The 22247-nt window shown below is 39.7% G+C and overlaps 1 protein-coding gene and 1 long non-coding RNA gene across 2 annotated transcripts in view; one reads left to right on the top strand and one right to left on the bottom strand.

Annotated features, from left to right (window-relative positions):
• Window positions 1-22247, top strand: part of TSPAN9 (tetraspanin 9) — a 550552-nt gene that overhangs the window by 48150 nt on the left and 480155 nt on the right. The window lies entirely within an intron of this gene.
• Window positions 13417-22247, bottom strand: part of LOC149460560 (uncharacterized) — a 29442-nt gene continuing 20611 nt past the window's right edge. Inside the window, exon 3 of the long non-coding RNA XR_016313040.1 lies at window positions 13417-13565. This is a non-coding gene — a long non-coding RNA (uncharacterized LOC149460560). The remainder of the gene's footprint in view (window positions 13566-22247) is intronic.

Below are 22247 nucleotides of genomic sequence, written 5' to 3'. Positions count from 1 at the left end.
CTGTGCTCCCAGTGGACTGCGTTCCATCCATTGAGTGAGCCGTGCTGCAGCTGAAACTCCCATGCGTATGCTTAGGAGTGACGACATCACAGCTTGGCCAATCAGATGGAAGCAGCTCGCGAACCCAGAATGAAAACATAGTAAGGATGGAAGCCTTGGGGAGTCATGACAGCGCTCCACTGGAGGGCTTTGTTTTCAGGTAAGTCATTCATAATGTGCTAGTATGTGATGCTTACTACCACATTATGCTCTGAACTTGAAAGGAGAAGATGTTTTAAAATTTCTTTTGGGCAGTCTACTTCCGCTTTAAGCCTCTAACGATATCTGTAGGGGAAAATGTTAGATAATACTTGCCTACCACAATTTCCCCTAGAGCTTGGGCAAGGCTTACCCCATCCTCCTTCTGGTGAGATTGATGGGAATGTTGAGTAGCCTAAATCTTTCCAGCAGGCCATCTTGAACTGTGCTTCAGCGTTTTCATGGAAGATTTTGAGTACTCAACATTTCCTGAGATCCCGTTGACAGGATTGTGATGTCACCCCCTGCACTAAAAAAGCTGCATCTATCTCCCCCCCTACAGGTTTTTTAAATGGGGAGGGGGCCACAATACTAAATAAGCAGACCTTGTTTGAAGAGAGCTCCAGGAATTATTTGTATTTCATACTTACATTGGCCCAGCTTGGTACAATGTACAGATGCATTACTTATATTTGATGGACATTGATGAAGATGGGAATCTCTGTAGCATTCAGCACTAATACCATGCCAAAGTCCTGGGTGTCACCCTGGACTCCCACCTCTCCTTCCTACCCCACATCCAACTGCTATCTAGATCTTGCAGGCTCCACCTCCAAGATACGCACATTCCTCACCCCAGACACCACCAAACAATTTGTACACTCCCTCATCTTCTCACGCCTGGACTATTGCAATTCCCTTCTCACTGGCCTACCCAAACGAACGTTATCCCCACTCCAGTCGATCCTAAACTCAGCGGCTAGACTCATCCACCTCACCAGCTGCTCCACATCTGCCTCCCCCCTCTGCCAATCCCTTCACTGGCTCCCGATTGCCCAACGCATCAAATTCAAACTGCTAACCCTGACCTACAAAGCCATTCACAACGCCGCCCCGAACTACATAACTGACCTGATACCCAAATACTACCCTACCCGTGCCCTCCGCTCCTCACAGGACCTCCTACTCTCTAGCTCCCTGGTCTCCTCCTCCCACGCCCGATTGCAGGACTTCTCTAGGACTTCCCCCATCCTCTAGAACTCCCTACCCCAATCCATCAGACTGTCACCCACCCTCCTCACCTTCAGGCGCACCCTGAAAACCCTCCTCTTCAGGGAAGCCTATCCCAACCTCACCTAACACCTGACCTCACCTAACAACCTCCTCCACTCCTCCCACCACTCCATCCCCCACATCCATCTCCTCCTGTATCACCTTCCCCTCTCTCCTAGATTGTAAGCTCGAAAGAGCAGGGCCCTCAAACCCCTCATGTACTGTTTTGTTGCTGTCTTGTCTCATGTTCTGTCCCCCTTGCTACTGTACAGCGCTGAGCATACCCTTTGGCGCTATATAAATACTGTATAATAATAATACAGTATAAGCCATGATCCTCTGGGTCCTGCTCAGGTTCTATTCAAGCTGCTGCCCCACTGCTATACTGATCACATGGGTCACTTGCTCTGCACAGCCATCATTTATAGAAAGCCTTGTATTGTTTTAGTGAACACGTGGAGTATTCTGATTGGACACGGTGAAGAGAAAGGACACAGACTCACAGTCTCCATCTTGTCCAATCAGAGAACACCTTGTATTCCTTTTAAAAAAAAAGTGTTCTTTGAATATTGGTGGTGCCAAAACAAGCGACCCTTGTGGTTAATGTGCAGTGGGGCATTTGCTTGCATAGATCCTGAACAGGACCCAGAAGTTTTTACAGCTATTACTGTAGTGATGCCAACTACTACAGTGATTTCCAGCTTCCCCAGCAGTTCATCAGATATGAGATGTGGATACTAGTGATGCACCAATATATTGGCCGCCGAAAATTATAGGCTGAAAATAGGGTATCAGTGTTTTGCCCATAGAAAAAAAAGGTGGCAGTAATTATAACTGAGTTCGATGCAAAATCGCGTCCCATTGACTTCAATGCAAAATTGCATCCCATTGACTTCAATGCAAAATTGCATCCCATTGACTTCAATACAAAAATGTCCCCTATTTACTTCAATGCAAATTCACGTTCCACTGACTTCAATTCAAAAATGATTGTTTTATTATTATTAATATTATTATTATTATACAGGATTTATATAGTGCCAACAGTTTGCGCAGCGCTCTACAAAATTAAGGTAGACATTACAGTTACAATACAATTTGGTGCAAGAGGAAACAGGGCCTGCTCATCAGAGCTTACAATCTACGACTATTGACTTCACTGCAAAAAGACATAATATTCTTTTTATTTTCTGTCCAATTTTTGTGTGTTAATCTCAATAAAAGTTATTTTACGTTACTGGATTGTGTTTTTTCAAATTCATATTAATTTAAATTCATGATATTAATAAAAAATTCCTGTATAACACAATTATATATGAAAAATATATATTGTTAAAAATTTCAGTTTTGGTTTTCGGTCATGTGCATCCTGAATTTTTGGTTTCGGTTCAGAATGTTCATTTTGGTGCACCACTACTGGATACTTGCATTATGCCAAGCTGGACCAATCTAAGTTTTCAATACAAATAAGTCTTGGAGTTCAGCTTTAAGTTGCCACTTTTATTATCAACAAGGGACCATAAGAATTATAACTAGGTTTTGTTGGTTAAATCTGCTTAACAGATCTTGTCTCTTGCGCTGTGCTGAATATGCACTTTTTTACAACAAACTTGCCAAGTCCACAAAATGTTTTGTTGCTTTGTCACAATGACCTAAGTTTTTCCGAGTCCTGTTACACCATAAAGAAATATTGAAGGCCCTTGATTATTCATTTATGTTACAGAAGGGCTGTTTATCATGAATCTAGTTCACTATTTTATGTTTTTGGATGAATTTAGCTATTTGTTATATTTAAAGTCTAACTTTACCATTTGTTTTTTTGGGGGGTTTTATAGAGTTGAGAAGATTACGTTTTTGTGTTTTTTCTTTATTGATCATTGAAAAACACATCTGGATTCATCCGATGTGTGGGTTTATACTGTCATCCACAGGAGCAGGTCTCCTTACTTAACAAACTGAAGATGTTGATTCATCAGTCCAAACATTCATATGGAAATTCAGAATAATTGTTACATCATTTGATAGTACCATTATGGACTTAACAAATTTCAAGAAAAATGTGGTCCGACTGTCATGCTGTTTCACGTTCTGCATTAGATTAAGTATTATATTAAGTATGAATTTTCCTAATCAAAAACCATATTTCCAAAATTTTTAATGTTGCTCCGAAATGAAAATTCTTGGACTGAAATCAAAAATTCAGGATGCATTTGGCCGAAAACTGACACCAAAACCGAAATTAACAGTTTTTTTAAAATATATTTTTTATATATATAATTGTATTATATTTGACATTTTAATTATTATCATGAATTTAAATGAACATGAATTTATTTTCAGCACCTTTTGGCCAATAGGCTGCTTTCACTCTGAGCAGTTTTTGAAGCGCTTTTGCTTTAAAAAAAAGCTCCTGAAAAATGCATCCCTTGTTGTTCACACCAATGAGCTTTTTGCAGAATGGGACACGTTCACATCTATGCTTTTTTGAGCTGCTGCATTTTTGGAAAGGGTCAGGGACTTTTTTAAAAGCAAAATTTTAAAGCATTTTCCATTAAATAGACTTCAGTGGAGATGCTGTAGAAAACCATGTACTGCATTTTTTTATGCAGTTTCATGCGTTTTCTGCATTTTTGATGAGGCTTGTGTTTTTAATCTGCCCAATTGGCCAAAAATGCCAATAAAAAACGCATCAAAAAACATGCGTGCAATAATGCAAAATGCTCTGCAAAACGGGAAAAACGCAAACTGCATCGGTAGGAACCAGGCCTGAAACAGCAAAAACACACGTGTTGCATTTTTTAATGCTTGTTGTGTTTTTAATCTGCCCAGCAACAAGTTGGCCAGACAAAAAAAACATTAAAAAAAGCATACAAAAATGTGGCAAAAATGCACAAAGCACTGCAAAACGCAAACTGCATTTGTGTGAACCAAGTCTGAAATGCACTGAAAACCCATCAAAACGCACATGTGTTGCGTTTTGATGTGTTTTTTGAGTCACATAACCTATGAAAAATGCACCCTAAACGTGGTAAAATTGCTGCAAAATCACGTCAAAATTGCAGGTAAAATAGCGGCAAGATCGCAAGAAAAATCACAGCAAAATCATGTGTTTTTGGCAGCCATTATCAGCACCTTTTTTCCTATTGGCAAAATTCTGATCACATTATTTTGGGCCGATACACTTTATTGAAAATGAAATAAACATTTTGGCTGGGGTTTGGCTTCAAAGGAACCCTTAAGGGGAATATATAAACTGTCATTTCTGATTTGACCTTCTGAAAATGTTAGTTGCTTGGCTGTAATGCTACTGCTTAAACTTTCTAGGGCACTGACTCAGAACAGGTTTGCGGAGTAGGGGTTCCGACTTCATTCTGACTTTACTTGCGCCATGCCTGTATGCCTCCACATGGTGAACCTCTAAATGCCAAATGGATGGAATGGAAATGCTGAATGCTAGGCTTTCATGCTAACCAACTGACTTACATACTTTGAGATGTGATATAAGTCTTTATATGCCTACTTGTTTTAGATCAAGGGTCTCCAAAATTTCTGAAGAAAGGGCCAGTTTACTCTCGTTGAAGCTTTAGAGGGGCCAGACTGTGGGGTTAGAAAATGCCCTAGTGTCAGTGAGTGTAAACAGTGCTCCAAGGAATAGTGCCTTATTGTTGGTATCCGTGGCAGGAATGGTGCTTTATTGTTGGTATTCAGGGTAGGAATGGTGCCCCTTCAATGGTGGTTATGGGAGAAATGATGCCCCATCATTTGCGTCTGTTGGAGAAATGATGCCCCATAATTGGCATCTGTGGGAGAAATTATGCCCCATCATTGGTGACTGTGGGAGAAATAATGCCCCATCATTGGTGTTTATGGGAGGAATGGTACCTCGTCATTGGTGTCAGTGGGAGGAATGGTGCTCCATTGTCGATATTCAGGGTAGAGAAATGATGCCCCATAATTGGTGCCTATGAGAGAAATGATGCCTCATCATTGGTGACTGTGAGAGAAATAATTCCCCATCATTGGTGTTTGTGTGCGGAATGGTACCCCATCATTGGTGTGTGTGAGAGGAATGGTGCTTTGCCATTGGTGTCAGTGGGAGGAATGGTGCCATATCATTGGTGTAAGTGGGAGGAATGGTGCCCCATCATTGGTATCAGTGGGAGGAATAGTGCCTCATCATTGGTGTCTGTGGTAAGAATGATGCCCCATCAATGGTGTCTGTGGGATAAATGGTGCCCCGTTATTGGTGTCTGTGGGTGAAATGGGGCCTCATAATTGGTGTCAGTGGGAGGAATGGTGCCCTATCATTGGTGTCAGTGGGAGGAATGGTGCCCCATCATTGGTATCAGTGAGAGGAATCATTGGTGTCAGTGGGAGGAATAGTGCCTCATCATTGTTGTCAGTGGGAGGAATAGTGCCCCATCATTGGTGTCTATGGTAAGAATGTTGCCCCATTGATAGTGTGTATGGAAGAAATGATACCCCATCATTGGTGTCAGTGGGAGGAATGGTGCCCCATCATTGGTGTCAGTGGGAGGAATGGTGCCCCATCATTGGTCTCAGTGGATGGCATCCTGCTTCAAATGCCAGATAAAGGCAGGCAAAGGGCCACATATGCCCTAAGGCCCGCAGTTTGGAGACCAATGTTTAAGATAATTGACTCAGGCAATGAACAAAGGAAGCCTCTGTTTTTTATGACAGGTTTTCTTTAATTGCAATATACCAAACCAGTGAATTAAAATAACAGTTTTTGAATTCTTATTTTATGGATCCAGTAGTAAAAATGGGTAAAATGGTGGAATGTTTCTTTTAGTAGGTGTTGATCTCTTTCTATATATTTTTTTATTTCCACTAGAAAGCTATTTATATGTTATAGCTGTTTTACATTTTTGCCTTCCGATATCTGAATTGTTTATTTGCTCTGAATGACATGTAACTTCAGATGTATTAAAACTTTATGGCACATGTGATGTGATAAGACTGCAGAGTCTGTGGAGAGCAGTTTTATTGCTGCCAAAGCCGGTTATGAAAGTTGTTGATAACGCTGAAGACTGGCGCGTTCTCCGAAGTGCAGGAGTTTCCTGTTTCATAGTTTAGAATTTGGGAGCCCCGTTGGTGAACTCAGCCATTGTCTGTCTCTGCTTTTAGTGCGATAAAAATAAATCTATTGTTCGGTGACCCTCTTTCTAAGTACGGTGAAGGATAAATAAACACAGCTTGATATAATGGAATTCAAAAAGGATATAATTGTTTTGTTTTTCAGGTAAACTTATTGCTGTACTCTATCTCACTGAACATTTCATGTTTTATTCCTTTAAAAACACTGCAAGGACAGAAAAATACATGCTGGCCCTGCTGGAAGTCCATTGTACTCCTAGTTCCCAACCTCCTGTTGTAGGCTGGCAACTCTGGCTCTGCTGATCTGAAATTCCATGCAGTGTAGTCAGATCTTATTAGTTATCCTCTGCTGGATTACAGAACTCCAGCTAATCTCCCCCTTCCTTCCACATGCATACATTGATTTCTTTCATAATAAAAAATACTGCTCCATACAAACAAAACACAGAGCCACATACAGCTTTCCAAAACTTTAAAGACATAAAACGTGAAATAAACAAAGCACATCCTTCTACCGTGTGTACTTGTCTCAATTCAGAGTAACAAGTGTCATTTTTGTCTGTTGCTTTATTCCTCTGCTATCAGCATGAATCTCTTCTGACAAGTTTTCCTGACACCAAGAAAAAAATGGTGACAGGGGAGGGACCTCCACAGATTGACAGCCTCAGCTTTATGCCTGTGAGCTGTGTGGAGAGGGGTGTGTCTCTCCCCTCCAATCAGTTCACAGAACACATCTCACTGAGCTCTGCAGTGTGGAATTTCAGCTCTCTGCCCTCTTTTTTCTGACAGCTCAGACACGTTTTATAAATTCTGGACTTTGAACAGATGTAGAGAAGAGAAGACTGCAAATAAATAGGTACAACGTATGTAGGAGGATTTGTTTTCTCTTTGTATCACCTAAAGCCAGTCACTTCTCTTGGTATATGTAAGGGTTTGCAACCACTTTAAGGTTCTGTTCACATCTGTGTGCTGCAGTAATGGGTCCAAATTGCTTGTGAACCTGCAGCACAATAAAACATGTTTTTATTGTGCTGCAGTTCATTCTTCGACATCCCCATGCACCTTGCTAATGCTTGAATGTTTCAGCACACCACAACCCTTGGTAGTTTATTACCATGTGTTCTGTGTGAGCTCTTCTTTGGTGCCATTTCTGTGCATTGGACACAGTTACGTGCATAAAAACGCACATCAACATACATGGATTGTTTCATCGCAAAGATGTGAACATAGACTAATGTTCAAGCAGTGACAAATACTTATATTCGTCATGTGACATGTTTCTCTTTCTACTGAGACGTAAAGTGGTTGTAAAGGCTCAAGAGTGTTTACCTTGCTGCATTCTATGCAGAAAGGTAAAAAACCTTCTGTGTGCAGCAATGCCCCCCCAATAATTACCTGTGCCCCATCACGATCCATTGATGTGCACAACAGCCTCGGCTGTTTCGGGTCTCTGCCTCCTGATTGGCAGAGACAACAAATGGGAGCCATTGCTGTCAATCACAGCCATTCAGCCAATAAGAAGAGAAGGGGTGGGGCCAAACCACAGCTCTGTGTGTGAATGGACACAGCGGCTTGGGAACACACCTTCTCATGTGCCCCCATAGCTAGCTGCTTGCTGTGGGGGCACCCGACAGAAAGGAGGTGCCAGGAGTGCCAGCAGGGGACCCAAGAAGAGGAGGATTCAGGCTGCACTGTGCAAAACCATGACATGTTTGTTATTAAAAAAGAAAAAAAGAACCTTTAGTATTGCTTTAACCTCCCTGGTGGTCTGATTATGTCAAAGTTTTTGAATGTCAAAGCGGTACATTGTTTTGCATGGAAATTTCAGTGTCTTATGACGAATTTCCCCACGAATCACTATTGCTCAATTCTGCAAGTGGTTTAATTTACTATCATTGTTCTCTAGCTGTTCTAAAACCGCTTTTGACCTAAAGGGACGCTTTTTGGATGCCATGGACGTTCTCAAGTTTCCAGGCAGAAAGAACAGTAAAAGTGTAGGCAGGTCACTGGACAAAGCACTCGGGAAAAAACTTAGGTGAAATTATTATTATTATTATACAGTATTTATATAGCGCCAATAGTTTGCTCAGCGCTGTACATTATAGAAATGGTTTGATATATTAATGTAATCCTAACAGATTACAATGTACTGTGTGTATGTCATGGTTTTACTTTTTTGAATCTCCCGCTGGTTATAAGCAATCAGTGGTGTTTGATTGCTCAGTTCTCACCCCTAGAGCTGGCGGGGGACAGATGCACCATGGGATTGATGCTGCATCCACCTAGGGGAAGTATGATTTAAAAAAACAAGAACAGTGCATTCTTCTGTTTTAATTATAGAACCCACATTGAGGGACAGGGCTCCTGGGTGCTGTAGTTCTGGGGGCATGTCTACATCAATAAACACCAACCTGGAGCACATGAATCTCTCTTCCCAACAAAAAACCCTGCAGGAATTTTACAAGCCTAGAAAGTGATACATTTCAAACAGAAAGAAAGTGATAAAAGCTGTTTCTCACTACGAGAACAATTTAAAAGAAAAAATGAATACTGGGACATGCTATAGAAGGGGAAACAAAGGTTTGGGGCCACTTCTATACAAATCCTTTAAAGTACATATAAACCCTACGTTAACAATACTTAGCTTGCTAAAGCACTTTTAGATATTCCCTATAACATAGCAAATCTTCACTTTTTAATCTCAGGTCCATTTAAAGCATTCATGCCAAATACCCATATCTAATTTTGCCATTATCCCGGCTGCTGCAGATTGGGCGATCTGCAGATGAGTAGGTTGGTTTTGACCTGTGTAATGCAAAGGAACCCTCTTGTGCTTTGGGTCTTAAGATAACATTTAATGCACGCCTTATGCAGTGTGTGAGAAGACATCACTCAACTACAGCTCCAGACAGAGCTCAGAGAGTTAAGGTTTACATTGGTGAAGACACCTGTTCAGAAAAATCCCCAAATAAAACACAGGAGAGCAGACATTTGGCCTTTCGGCTAGACCTCGCTTGGTGATCTGGGATTTGTGTTATCTTTTGACACTTGTACTTGCATCACTGTATACCGTGCAGTTAAAAATTACATATGTGTTTGTTTTTCTGAAAATATCCATCTACTAGGACGTAACTCCAAGGAGAGCAGAGTGGCAACTGTTTCTAAGCCATTGAAGCCCTTGACTGCCTTCCTTGTTTGTTAGCAGAGTGCTTTCAGTTCTGTACCAGAATATGCAGTTCATTGAGCTTTATGTCTGCTTTTCTTTCCCTACTAGGCATATAACGATGAAATAAGTGTGCATTTTTACCTATTTTGTATTTATATTTCATGGGATGGTTGGGTTCATCAAAGAGAAATGTCAGGAAACTAATGCAAAACAACTGATCATTAAATCATGCAACTATACCTCCATGAGAGCTCCATGTAACTCTTTGCTGCCAGAATCAAAAGAGCTCCTCACAGGGTCACTGAGAATGTACTTCCTAATGCCTAAGTCATGACCTTTCCTCTCTTTGCGTCCTGTATTTGCATACAGATTCAAACTTCAGGTTTAAAGCTGATGTGTAGCTGTGAGAAATTTTTTAGTACTTTTTTTTTTTTACATTCTTATACTTCTCATTATATATGACAAAAATCATCGTAATGGCGAGTGAAGAGTGCTGGGCATGTGGTTTAGTAATAATGTGTGTCTGGGTATGGCTAAGGCATAATGAACACGTTAAAACATTGAGAGTTTAGGGATTTTGACCCTCCCCCATGACCCCTGACACCATGCCCTACAGTGAAACACCAAATGGCCATTAATAGCATGCCCCACAGTGAAAATCCTGCAAGACCTCCTTTCCCATGATCCTTAACACTTTATCATGCCCTGATGTACAGTACATCTCATGTTGCTGCTCTTCCTATGACATGGAGCCACGATGCCAAAATTCTGGCAAAAACATGAAATGCAGTAAAGGAGGTGGCATGTATAAGCTACTTATTCATAACGGTGATTTGACTACATAATAACTGGTTTCTTTTAAGCTGGCCATGTACCATGCAATATCTAATGATCTAAGCAATCTGCTTCATCAATCAGCAATTATGTAGTACATGAGCATAGATACAAATCAAGTTTATTCCTTGGGTAGGGCTTCTACTACATTTTGGAGGGGAGTGTTAGATATACTAGCAGATTTAAATACGCTAACAAACTGAAATTGAACTCCAGCTAATACTTTATTAGCAGTTACAGCAAATAATGTTTTCCTTTTGGGATAAAGGCTTTACATAAATATAGAAAAAGTTGACCATTATAAGCACCCCTTCTATTAAATGGATTGCCTCATCTCTGTAACTGATACATTCTGCTGGAGAGCTTGTTCTTGTGAACAAGCTGAATCACCAGATGAAAATAGAAGAAAGAAAGTCTAAAAAAGACACTGAATGTAGCTATTAAATCTGAGAAAAGGAAAGCTGCAGTACAATAAATATTTGCTACTTGCTTTAATACCACTTAAAAGCATGTCTAATACCAAAAAATGTAATATATTGCAGCGTAACAGTTTCTGTATTAGGTTTTTTTGTGTGCTTTTTTTCCTTAATTTTCGCTGGGTGATTTTGCCTGTAACACACTTCCAGTCCTAGTGTTACAATGACTGCCAACCCTTGTGAATCAGGAAACCAGAAACAAGTAAGGACTGAAGAACACCTACCCTATCCTATTCTCTATAACACAGAGGGGCAGGATTTTCTAGTCCTCAGAGAACAACATAACTGATAACAGTCAAAAAAGCACGGGAGTTATCAGCTCACAACATTTTCAGCAAGATATTTTTTTTTTAACAGATATGACAAAATGCTTCCATTTTATATTACCAGACCAAAAGGGACCAAATAAGAGAAATTCTTTGTTAGCGTTTAACTACCCTTTAAATCAAGTCATTTAATTGCAATGGTTGTCTGTAGTCATTAGCTGTGTGATGCTAAGAAGAACTTAGTACATATGTTCATATAGACACAACTGGTATTTCCCACAGTGATCAGCTGCTGTACAGACACAGCACTTAATTGGCGGCCAACTATGCCAGCACTTCTGTTTTTTCCTGATAGGGTTAACAAGGAAATTGAGTGATGAAAGTTACGATGGGTAGTTTCTGCGTTCTCAGCTGCTTGGACAGGACATGTGCGGATTGCTGTGGAATGGCCCCCCATCACCATAACGAAAGATATTTTTCTATAAAGCTTCACTCTTTCAAAGTACCCACCACAACATGTCAGTTTACATTGGCTGTCAAGTGTTAAAAGTGTTTTAAAGTGGTGAAAGCGGTTCAATATTTTAATGGTGTATTTTTAGATGCAGTTTGTACAGACAGCTCTAGTGGCTGTACTATATTATTATATTTTAATGCTTGTGGTCAATTCAAATGTACTTCAGCAACCACAAGCCTGACCTGTCGGCAATAAATGGTCTGTAAAAACCTAGATTGTAAAGTTGTAGACAGTGACATTACCTTATCCAGTACAGGGTGCTTTACTTTAAGTGCTGCTTCGTAAAGTGTATCTAAACAAAAATGTAATATAAGGCTGACGACCAGTCCTTAGACAAGGTGACCATTATTTACATTTTTCAGGGTTTTTCCCTTTATTATTACATAATGTTCCTTTCCTTTCTTTTTCCCGTTCCTTTTTCTCTTTTTTTTTTCTTTCCTTTCTCCCCTTACCTCTTCTTCTCTCCTCTCATTTCCTTTGTTCTCCTATCTCCTCCCTTCTCCTCTCCTCTTTTCCGCTTCTTCTTTCCTCTGATAATTCTTCACCTTTCCATTCCTTTTCTCATCGTCTTTCCTTTTCTTTTCCTTTACTATTTCCTTTTTCTTTCATTACCTCTTATAATTTCTGCTTCTTTACTTTATTTTTCCTTTTCACTTGTCTTTTTCCATTTCTCTTATCCTTTCCTTTTCTCTTGACCTTTTCTTTCCTTTACCTTTTCTTGTATCTTTTCTTTTCCTTTCCCTTTCTCTTGTCCTTTCCTTTTCTCTTGCCCTTCCCTTTCCCTTTTTCTTGTCCTTTCATTATACTTTTTCTTTTCTGTTGTCCTTTCCTTGGCTGTTTCTTTCCTTTTTTCTTGTCCTTTCCTTTGCTGTCCCTTTCTTCTTGTCCTTTCCTTTGCTACCCCTTTTCTCTTGTACTTTCCTTTGCTGTCCATTTTCTTTTCCTTTTCTCTTGTCTTTTCTTTTGCTTTCCCTTCCCTTTTCCTTTTCTCTTGTCCATTCCTTTGCTGTCCCTTTCCCTGTATCCTTTCCATTGTTGTCCCTTTCCTCTTGTCCTTTCCTTTGCTTTCCCTTTCCTTTTCTCTTGTCCTTTCTTTGCTGTCCCTTTCCTCTTGTACTTTCCTTTGCTGTTCCTTTTAATCTTGTCCATTCATTTGCTGTCCTTTTCTTCTTGTCCTTTCCTTTGCTATCCCTTTCATCTTGTCCTTTGTCTTTTCCTTTGCTGTCCCTTCCTTTTCTCTTGTCCTTTCTTTTGCTTTCCCTTTTCTTATCCTTTTCACTCGTCTTTTCCTTTGCTGTCTTGCTGTCCCTTCCCTTTTCCTTTTCCTTTCCTTTGCCATTTCCCTTTTATTTCCTTTCCTTTTTGGAACATTACTTATATCAAGCTAGTTTCTTTTTTCTATGTGTAAACATTTTCTTTAAATAACTTGAAATGTGTTTATTACAACACATTATTATTATTAAGAAAACTTGTGTATTTGACATCTCAGGGGTATAGGGAATTGTACTTAAACCAAGTCCAGTTCTTTTATTTTTAGCTTTCTAAATAGTTCCTTTTAAAAATAGAATAAGTTGGAAAAACACAATCTTTGGACAAGTTACAATTATGAAATAAAGGTTTCCAAATTATTTAGATATGTTTTAAATTTTTTTAAGAATAGGCAAATAACTAGCATTCTAGAAGTTATCAGACTGAGTTTTATTATGTTTTTAGATTCCCGTGCTTGTGCCAAAAATAACACTGTTTATGAAAGCCGTTTTATAAGTGATTTATTAATTTACAGCTCACTTGAGGGTAGTTACTTGTTTAGATTTTGTGAGGCATTGTTCTCTGTGTTCTTTTAAAGAAACGTCCATGGTGAAAATAGAAATCCTTTCCCTTGCTGTGGAGGGTCACTCAGTCTAAAAAAGGTAAAGGTGAACTTTTAGGCAGATATAAAAATCACAAATTATTGCAGCTTTGTAAACAATAACACATCATTAAATGTATATATTTTTTAAATGCAAACCGTGAACTTGAAATAGATTTGGTATCAACGTCTGCCAGTTCCTGTACAGGAGAGCTTAGAGTGGGAGAAGAAGAAGCAGCACAGGGAGCAAATCAATTCATGTACTGAAGTGGAGCATCTTGAGGAAAAAAAATGACAGAGAGATTGCAGTGACTAGCTGTTAGTAACTACAGTATCTACATAAAGGGTGAACAAATCAACTCCAAGATGGTGAGCACCATCCCAATGAAGGTGAGAAAAGACACCCAATTCCTGAACCCAGCCTATCACATTGGTACAAGGGTTTTTGGACCCTGCGATAGGCTTTGGGCTTGTGTCAGTGGTATCAGTTTGATGTCAGTTTCAGATGTTTTTGAGGTCATTCAGATTAATTAGGACATGCTGGGAGGTGAATTTGATCCTGTCTAAATTGGCCCTAGTATGTGTATTTATGAATGTAAGTTAGGGACCTTAGACTGTACGCCCCTTAAGGGTTAGGGACTGATGTCAAAGTACAATATATGTGCAAAGTGCTGCGTAAATTTACGGCGCTATATAAGTACCTGAAATAAATAAATAATAAATAATTGACAGCTGCATTTGACCTGCTTTTGTCCTGCTTGATCTGCTTCCAGCAGGTTTTGCATTCCCATAGTCTTCAATGGGAATGCAAAACCTACTTAAAGCAAACAAAGACCTTTGGCACAGGTCCTTTTAAGGTGAATCCATTTTAATGGCCATATTTCATGTTACCTCCTATATTTGGGATATAACATGAAACATTGTCATAGTCTGCAGCCTCCCACCTCCAAACCCCCTTTTCCCCATTACAGTCTGTCTTTTTTTCCCTGTTATTTATTTTATTTTTATTTAATTTGGTTCATCTTTTTGTGTCTTTACCATCACACCGGAGTCAGGAATCTGTAAATTAAAAAGTCCCATCTCCCACCATGGCTTAGGAACTTCTCAATGGAGCACAAGTACAACGTTTTCATAGCACTTGTGGTCCATGTATCCCTTCTGCCTTGTACCCCATACTATACCTCAGTAAAGACATGGGCTAGAGTAATAGTCTGCAGGAGCCAGAGCATTGCAGCCACGATCAAATGATCACAGTTGCAATGCTTTTCAGGCTCCAATGCAAAAAATAATACACATTTTTTTAAAATCAATATTGGTGTAAATATTTTAATTTTTCAAAAGGTTGAATTAGCCTTTAAAAAAAACTTGAAAAAGAGATAAGCATGATATAAATTACTTTAGATTGTAAGCTCCATGATTATGTCCTTCTATTGCTTCTGTATAGAACTGTATTGTAATTGTATTGCCCCCTTTATATTATTATTATTATTATTATACAGGATTTATATAGCGCGAACAGTTTGCTCAGCGCTTTACAAAATGAAGGTAGACATTACAGTTACAATACAATTTGGTACAAGAGGAAACAGAGGGCCCTGCTCATTAGTGCTTACAATCTAGGAATATTGTAAAGCATTGCACAAACTGTTGCTACTATAGAAATCCTGTATTATAATAATAATAGTAAATAACATCAGCATACAGAGATTTTAATTATATATGTATATGAAGGAAGTCATACTTGCAGACTAATCTACAAAATGGTTAATCTCCACATCTCAATATTTAATCAAATAACAAAAATAATTAAATGCAAGCATGTAAAAATATAACAATTATATAAAAATGACTTGAAGGTAAACATTGCAGTAATAAATCAAAATATGTGCTCACTGAACATATGCTGTTCTTCATCGTTGAGTGACCATGATATATTGGCCTAAATTTTTACCTTGCAAGTCCTTCTAGACTCCACTAAACACTATTTATTTGTAAAATGTCTACAGAATCCCATTGAAATTTTAGAAAATAATACAATCCATTCTGTAAGTGAAACTAACTTTCATGCTAGCTTTATGCCTTTACCTGATTCACACATGTTTGGATTTGAATCTTAGCTCCCTTGTGTGTCAGCTTTTAATGTGTCATGCATTATATAGTTAAAAGTGTATAGGTACCTGACCATCACACCTGTATGAGCTTGTAGGACATACTATTCCAAAACCATGGATATTAAAGTGTTGTTAAATCCTCAAATGATAAACATTATGTAAAAGCATAGCCAGCCTATCATTCAGTCATACAAGCTCTTGAAAAAGATTATTTCCGATCTTTAGGATGGCTACACTGTCCATCCTAGTGTAGCCACCCTGATGTGCTTGCTCCCATTCGGGGCATAATTTTGATTCATATGTGCTCCTTCCGAAGTCACACCCCTGCTCCACACACGACCGCTTAGATTGAAAGCTGGTTCTACTTTATTGTTCACTATGAGAAAGAGGAAGGCACGTGCATTACTAACAGATGCCTTAATAATTACTCTGTGGAAGGCTTTCCACAAGAATTTGGATTGTGTCTGTGGAAACCCGTTTGGCTGAATGTTCCCGTTCAGCCAAAAGAGCTTTCTTTATGTCAAATACTGGGCTTGCAGTAGGTGTTTCAATTTGTCCCAAAGGTGTTCAGTAGGATTAAGGTCAGACCATTTTAGTTCCTCCACATCAAACTTGTTAAAACATTTCTTCATAGAGTTGTCTTTGTGCCCTGAGGCACAGTCATGCTGGAACAGAAAAAGGGACTTCCCAAACTGTTACCACAATGTTGGAAAGGCACAAATGTCTAGTATATATTTGTAAGCTGTAATTATAACAGTACTCTTTAATGGAAACACTTGGACTCAGTACCTTGGATGGGTGTCCATAAACTTTTGGTTATTTAATGTAGGTAAGCATCTTTGGAATAGCAAAAAAAATACTCAACCCTCTTGATACAAGATGGAATATTTACTAAAACTGCTGCACATGAATCTGGTGCAGCTGTGCATAGTAACCAATCAGCTTCTAACTTCATCTTGCTCAATTAAAGTGTTACTAAACCCTGGACCCTGCATTCACTATTTCTGGTCTCCCACAGTACACAGAACATCGAAGTGAAATTATTATAGTAAATATAAACTGCTAAATACCTTTTCTCATCAGCAGTTAGAGCAGTCTTGTGACTTCTATCAGTGTCCAGCAGAGCACTGGTTTTCATTTTACTCTAGGAGGATGCAGAATCTCTGACCTCTGTCTGGAGAGTGCTCACTGACCCTGTGCTGATCACATGCACTCTCACAAGAAAAAAAAACCTCTCTAGTAATACATACCAAACTGAGCATGAGCAGCTTGCCCCAGAGCCTCCATTCTATCAGGAGATATTTAGAAGACATTGGAAGAAGGGGAGGATCAGAGAAGTCAGGATCAAACATCTTTTTTGCACAATGTGGAGGATTAACCCCTTAGGTTCCACAGTGAGTATAACAAGCATGCTTTACTGCATATACAGACTGATTTTACTGTTGTGGGTTTAGTAACACTTTACACTTTGACAATACAACCTGGAAGCTGATTGGTTAATGTGCATAGCTGCATCAGATTCTGCACCAGTTTTAGTAAATCTCCTCCAAGGTACAGAGGTACATCACAGCAAAGATAGGGAAACACATTTTCAAACCTAGGCTGTATGACTGGCCTTGCATAAAAAGGACATGAAATAAAAATTATTTATTTGGAGCATGTAGCTTCTAATTTTCACAAAATGCATATTGCTTGTGTGTTAGGGTACATTCACATCTGCGACTAGGGGGCAGTAAAAGTGGCTAGTTGAGCATGCAGTTGTGTTGTAGGTTGGCAGTTTGATTGTTAAAACAGGCGGGATGGAGGCTGCATATCACTTTGGTCACACGTATTGTTATTATTGCTGCCCCTCTGAGATCTTTTCAGACCTCAACAATAATAGCCGTATGTGTGACCAAGCCAAGCCTTTAGACTGGAGTTCCACTTAAGGAGATTGCAAATAGCTATTTTGTTTTCCTAAATGCCACGTCTGCATTCTATGATTGTGAATGGGGTTATTGCCATGTGTTATCGTTTTCCTTTAATCTCAATACATTTTGATGTTACCAGCAGCAGATGTGAATAATTTCCACAGCTGATCTCTGTGACAAAGACGAAGCATCAAGAGCTAAACTTTGATTCTTCGGCATTGCACTGGGTCTACATGAACCCCTAGCATGTAGGACAGGGCCACGTGCCAGGGCTCAAATTAACAGCACTATTGTATGCCTAAAGAACAATGTAATACTCAGAAGCATGTTAAAGGACAACTCTGCCCTTAAGTGTTCCATTTGGCCTGTCACTGGTAAGATGAGTCACATGACAACTTGTATTTTGGGACTTTTCATAGCCTAAGGCATCTTTCAGATGGGAGGGAATACGTTTGAATCTAGCTCTATGGGCGGTCAGATGTAAACAGACTGTCCATTTGCTTCCGACTGCCTTGCGATCCGATCTGCCCAGATGGAGGGGAGAGGATTCCCTCCCATTTGTTTTTAGCGCATCGGACCGGATTGGATGTAGGCGAGTGTAAAAGGACATAAGTCTGTTTACATCCATCACTCCATAGAGGAGAATAGAGGGTCCGATCAGGTCAGTCTGTCTGTTTTTCTTTTACAAGTAATTTTATTGTAAAATAGGTAACAACAGAGAAACAGGAACAGAAGCACTGACCAACAGAAATAAAACATACAAGTTTTCTGATGAATAATACAGTGAATGCACTGATATATAGACAAGGAAACAAACTTAGTACACAAGCGCAATATATGAAGAGGGAAAATAAAACACAATAAGTTGCAAAAATGGTAGACAATTAGAGACCAATGAGTTAATAAACTAAAAGCAAAGGTTATCACAAAATCCGCATACAGAAGGCAGAAAAGATACAGTCAGGTCCATAAATATTGGGACATCGACACAATTCTAACATTTTTGGCTCTATACGCCACCACAATAGATTTGAAATGAAACAAACAAGATGGGCTTTAACTGCAGACTGTCAGCTTTAATTTGAGGGTATTTACATCCAAATCAGGTGCACGGTGTAGGAATTACAGCAGTTTGCATATGTGCCTCCCACTTGTTAAGGGACCAAAAGTAATGGGACAGAATAATAATCATAAATCAAACTTTCACTTTTTAATACTTGGTTGCAAATCCTTTGCAGTCAATTACAGCCTGAAGTCTGGAACGCATAGACATCACCAGACGCTGGGTTTCATCCCTGGTGATGCTCTGCCAGGCCTCTACTGCAACTGTCTTCAGTTCCTGCTTGTTCTTGGGGCATTTTCCCTTCAGTTTTGTCTTCAGCAAGTGAAATGCATGCTCAATCGGATTCAGGTCAGGTGATTGACTTGGCCATTGCATAACATTCCACTTCTTTCCCTTAAAAAACTCTTTGGTTGCTTTAGCAGTATGCTTTGGGTCATTGTCCATCTGCACTGTGAAGCGGCGTCCAATGAGTTCTGAAGCATTTGGCTGAATATGAGCAGATAATATTGCCCGAAACACTTCAGAATTCATCCTGCTGCTTTTGTCAGCAGTCACATCATCAATAAATACAAGAGAAGCAGTTCCATTGGCAGCCATACATGCCCACGCCATGACACTACCACCACCATGCTTCACTGATGAGGTGGTATGCTTAGGATCATGAGCAGTTCCTTTCCTTCTCCATACTCTTCTCTTCCCATCACTCTGGTACAAGTTGATCTTGGTCTCATCTGTCCATAGGATGTTGTTCTAGAACTGTGAAGGCTTTTTTAGTTGTCATTTGGCAAACTCTAATCTGGCCTTCCTGTTTTTGAGGCTCACCAATGGTTTACATCTTGTGGTGAACCCTCTGTATTCACTCTGGTGAAGTCTTCTCTTGATTGTTGACTTTGACACACATACACCTACCTCCTGGAGAGTGTTCTTGATCTGGCCAACTGTTGTGAAGGGTGTTTTCTTCACCAGGGAAGGAATTCTTCGGTCATCCACCACAGTTGTTTTCCATGGTCTTCCGGGTCTTTCGGTGTTGCTGAGCTCACTGGTGCATTCCTTCTTTTTAAGAATGTTCCAAACAGTTGTTTTGGCCACGCCTAATGTTTTTGCTATCTCTCTGATGGGTTTGTTTTGTTTTTTCAGCCTAATGATGGCTTGCTTCACTGATAGTGACAGCTCTTTGGATCTCATCTTGAGAGTTGACAGCAACAGATTCCAAATGCAAATAGCACACTTGAAATTAACTCTGGACCTTTTATCTGCTCATTGTAATTGGGATAATGAGGGAATAACACACACTGGCCATGGAACAGCTGAGAAGCCAATTTTCCCATTACTTTTGGTCCCTTAACAAGTGGGAGGCACATATGCAAACTGTTGTAATTCCTACACCGTTCACCTGATTTGAATGTAAATACCTTCAAATTAAAGCTGACAGTCTGCAGTTAAAGCACATCTTGTTCGTTTCATTTCAAATCCATTGTGGTGGTGTATAGAGCCAAAAATGTTAGAATTGTGTTGATGTCCCAATATTTATGGACCTGACTGTAGAACACAGAGCCTCGATGGATGCACATTGGTACCCTATACTCAGGACTCCCGAGGAAGTTCAACAGGTAGATACAGTATTGCTCGTACGGTACTTAAAACAAAAATTATAAGCAGCGCAAATATCATGAAAACAGACTGAGCAGAAAAGAAAAAGAGAGGAACGAAGAAAAAAAGAGACAAAAGACGAAGAAAGGGCTCCAGGGGATCTTGACCGAAGAAGAAAAAAAAATAAATCTTATATCGACAAAAGGATCTGGTCAAATCTCGGTGGTTGGGCTATAACAAGCCAGGGACGCCAGGTCTGCAGAAACTTTGTGTGGGTGTCTAACAGTATAGCCGTCGGTTTCTCATTAACCATTATAAAATTCATCCGCATTTTTGACTGCTTCCAAGCTGAGGAGGGGGTCTTCCAAGCCCTTGCGATCATCAGTTTGGTAGCCATGAATAGATGTGATGCCAGCTGCTGCTCAGGACGAAGTAGGCCCACTAATGGTTTAAATAATAGCGCCTCATACGGGTTGCGCTTTATGCTTGTGTGAGACAGTGCGGAGAAGGGCATAAACCCTGATCCACAGTCTGCAGACCTCAGCCTGTCTGTTTTTCAACCGAACCACTAGTGTGAAAGGGGTCTTAATGTAGCTGCCACCCTCTCAACTAAACTTCTCAGGTTTTTATCTTACATTGGTTTTTCTCAATATTTTAGCATGAAGGAATCCTCAGAGTAACTTTCAAATCTCAGGGAATCCCTGCTAATATTTACTCACTGTAAATTACTGTGATGGTCTTTGGGAAGAACACTCCTTACATTTGTGGTCATTGGGAAGATTCTCCCCCTTAGAGATAGCTAAAATAATCATTGTTGTAAGTAATTACTCATCTGAAAGGCAAAATTGTTCTTTGCTCAAGGAACCCCTAGGGTTCCACGGAACACTGGTTGAGAGATGCTGTCCTACGTTATGGAGAATCTATAAGCTGAGCATGACACCATTGCTAATTTTGTAATATCATTTAAGCAGACCTGTAAATTCTAGAGCAGAGTTCTCTCATTACAACAAACACATACTGTATGTTCATCATCTTGTGTTTATAATAAAATACATTATGAAATATGAAAATATGAAATAAAGCAGTGACAAATGACATTCACCACACATTTATTACAGGTGTATCTTCTTGCTTTTATATTACAGTACTTGATTCACATGCAGTGAATTTCAAATGTACTATTTTATAAATATTGCCCTAGCTGTCCAGTGTTGTATAAGAGCAAGTGATCTTTGAGGACACATTTCACATCAGCAAAATTTCACAGGTGTGCCCAGGGCCAAATTTACCATTAGGCAGAATAGGCTTGTGCCTAATGGCAGCAGAGGCAAAGAGCTGGGCTTTTCTCATTATTGGCCAAACATGTTTTTTAATCATCGCCATAAACACAGTAATACTATCCCATCCCATCCCATCCCAAACTATTTATACTAAAGCGAATATCCCCTCCTTCCTATTTTTATGAAATTGCCACAATAATGTAGTTACCAAAGCCAATTAAATACATCTGCCTCCTGAGATGGCTACATCACCAGTGCTTTCCAAAGGGATCTTGTCTGTGAACTACAAGATCTCTAGGGTGTTCTTGAAATCTTGTAGTTTACAGACAAGATCTCCCTGGAAGGCACTGGTGGCCTTCCCAGGAGGCATCTGTGAGGCACTGGCTATGTCACCCCTGTCAGGAAGTGGAATTTAACAAAATGGAAGTATCTAAATAATTATTTTCTTTTTCAAATGACTAAAAAAGATTATTTGAGAACACCTGACAGAGTTGCATGCACTAAGGTTTTTTTTTTCCATTTTGGAGAAAAATAGGTCTGCTTTAAAGCCCAAATCCAGGCTCAACAAAAAAAAAATCTACCCCCACTGTGGGCCTCCTCACACTACAAGGGTTAAATGCTCATTATGTATAGAGGTGCAGAAGTGTACGTCCTTTTTGCTTCTTTAGGCAGGGTCTCTACAGCGGCATGATTGGTGGTTCTGCAAAGCCTCCTCTCTAAGTTGCTTTCGGCCACAGTCACACTCCTGCCTCTTTCACATTCAATGCAAGGTTGATATCT

This window comes from Staurois parvus, unplaced genomic scaffold (assembly GCF_062004578.1).
Source record: "Staurois parvus isolate SC_StPar_1 unplaced genomic scaffold, SC_StPar_1.0 ptg000225l, whole genome shotgun sequence".
Lineage (NCBI taxonomy): Eukaryota > Metazoa > Chordata > Amphibia > Anura > Ranidae > Staurois > Staurois parvus.
This window is presented reverse-complemented; position numbering and strand designations above follow the sequence as displayed.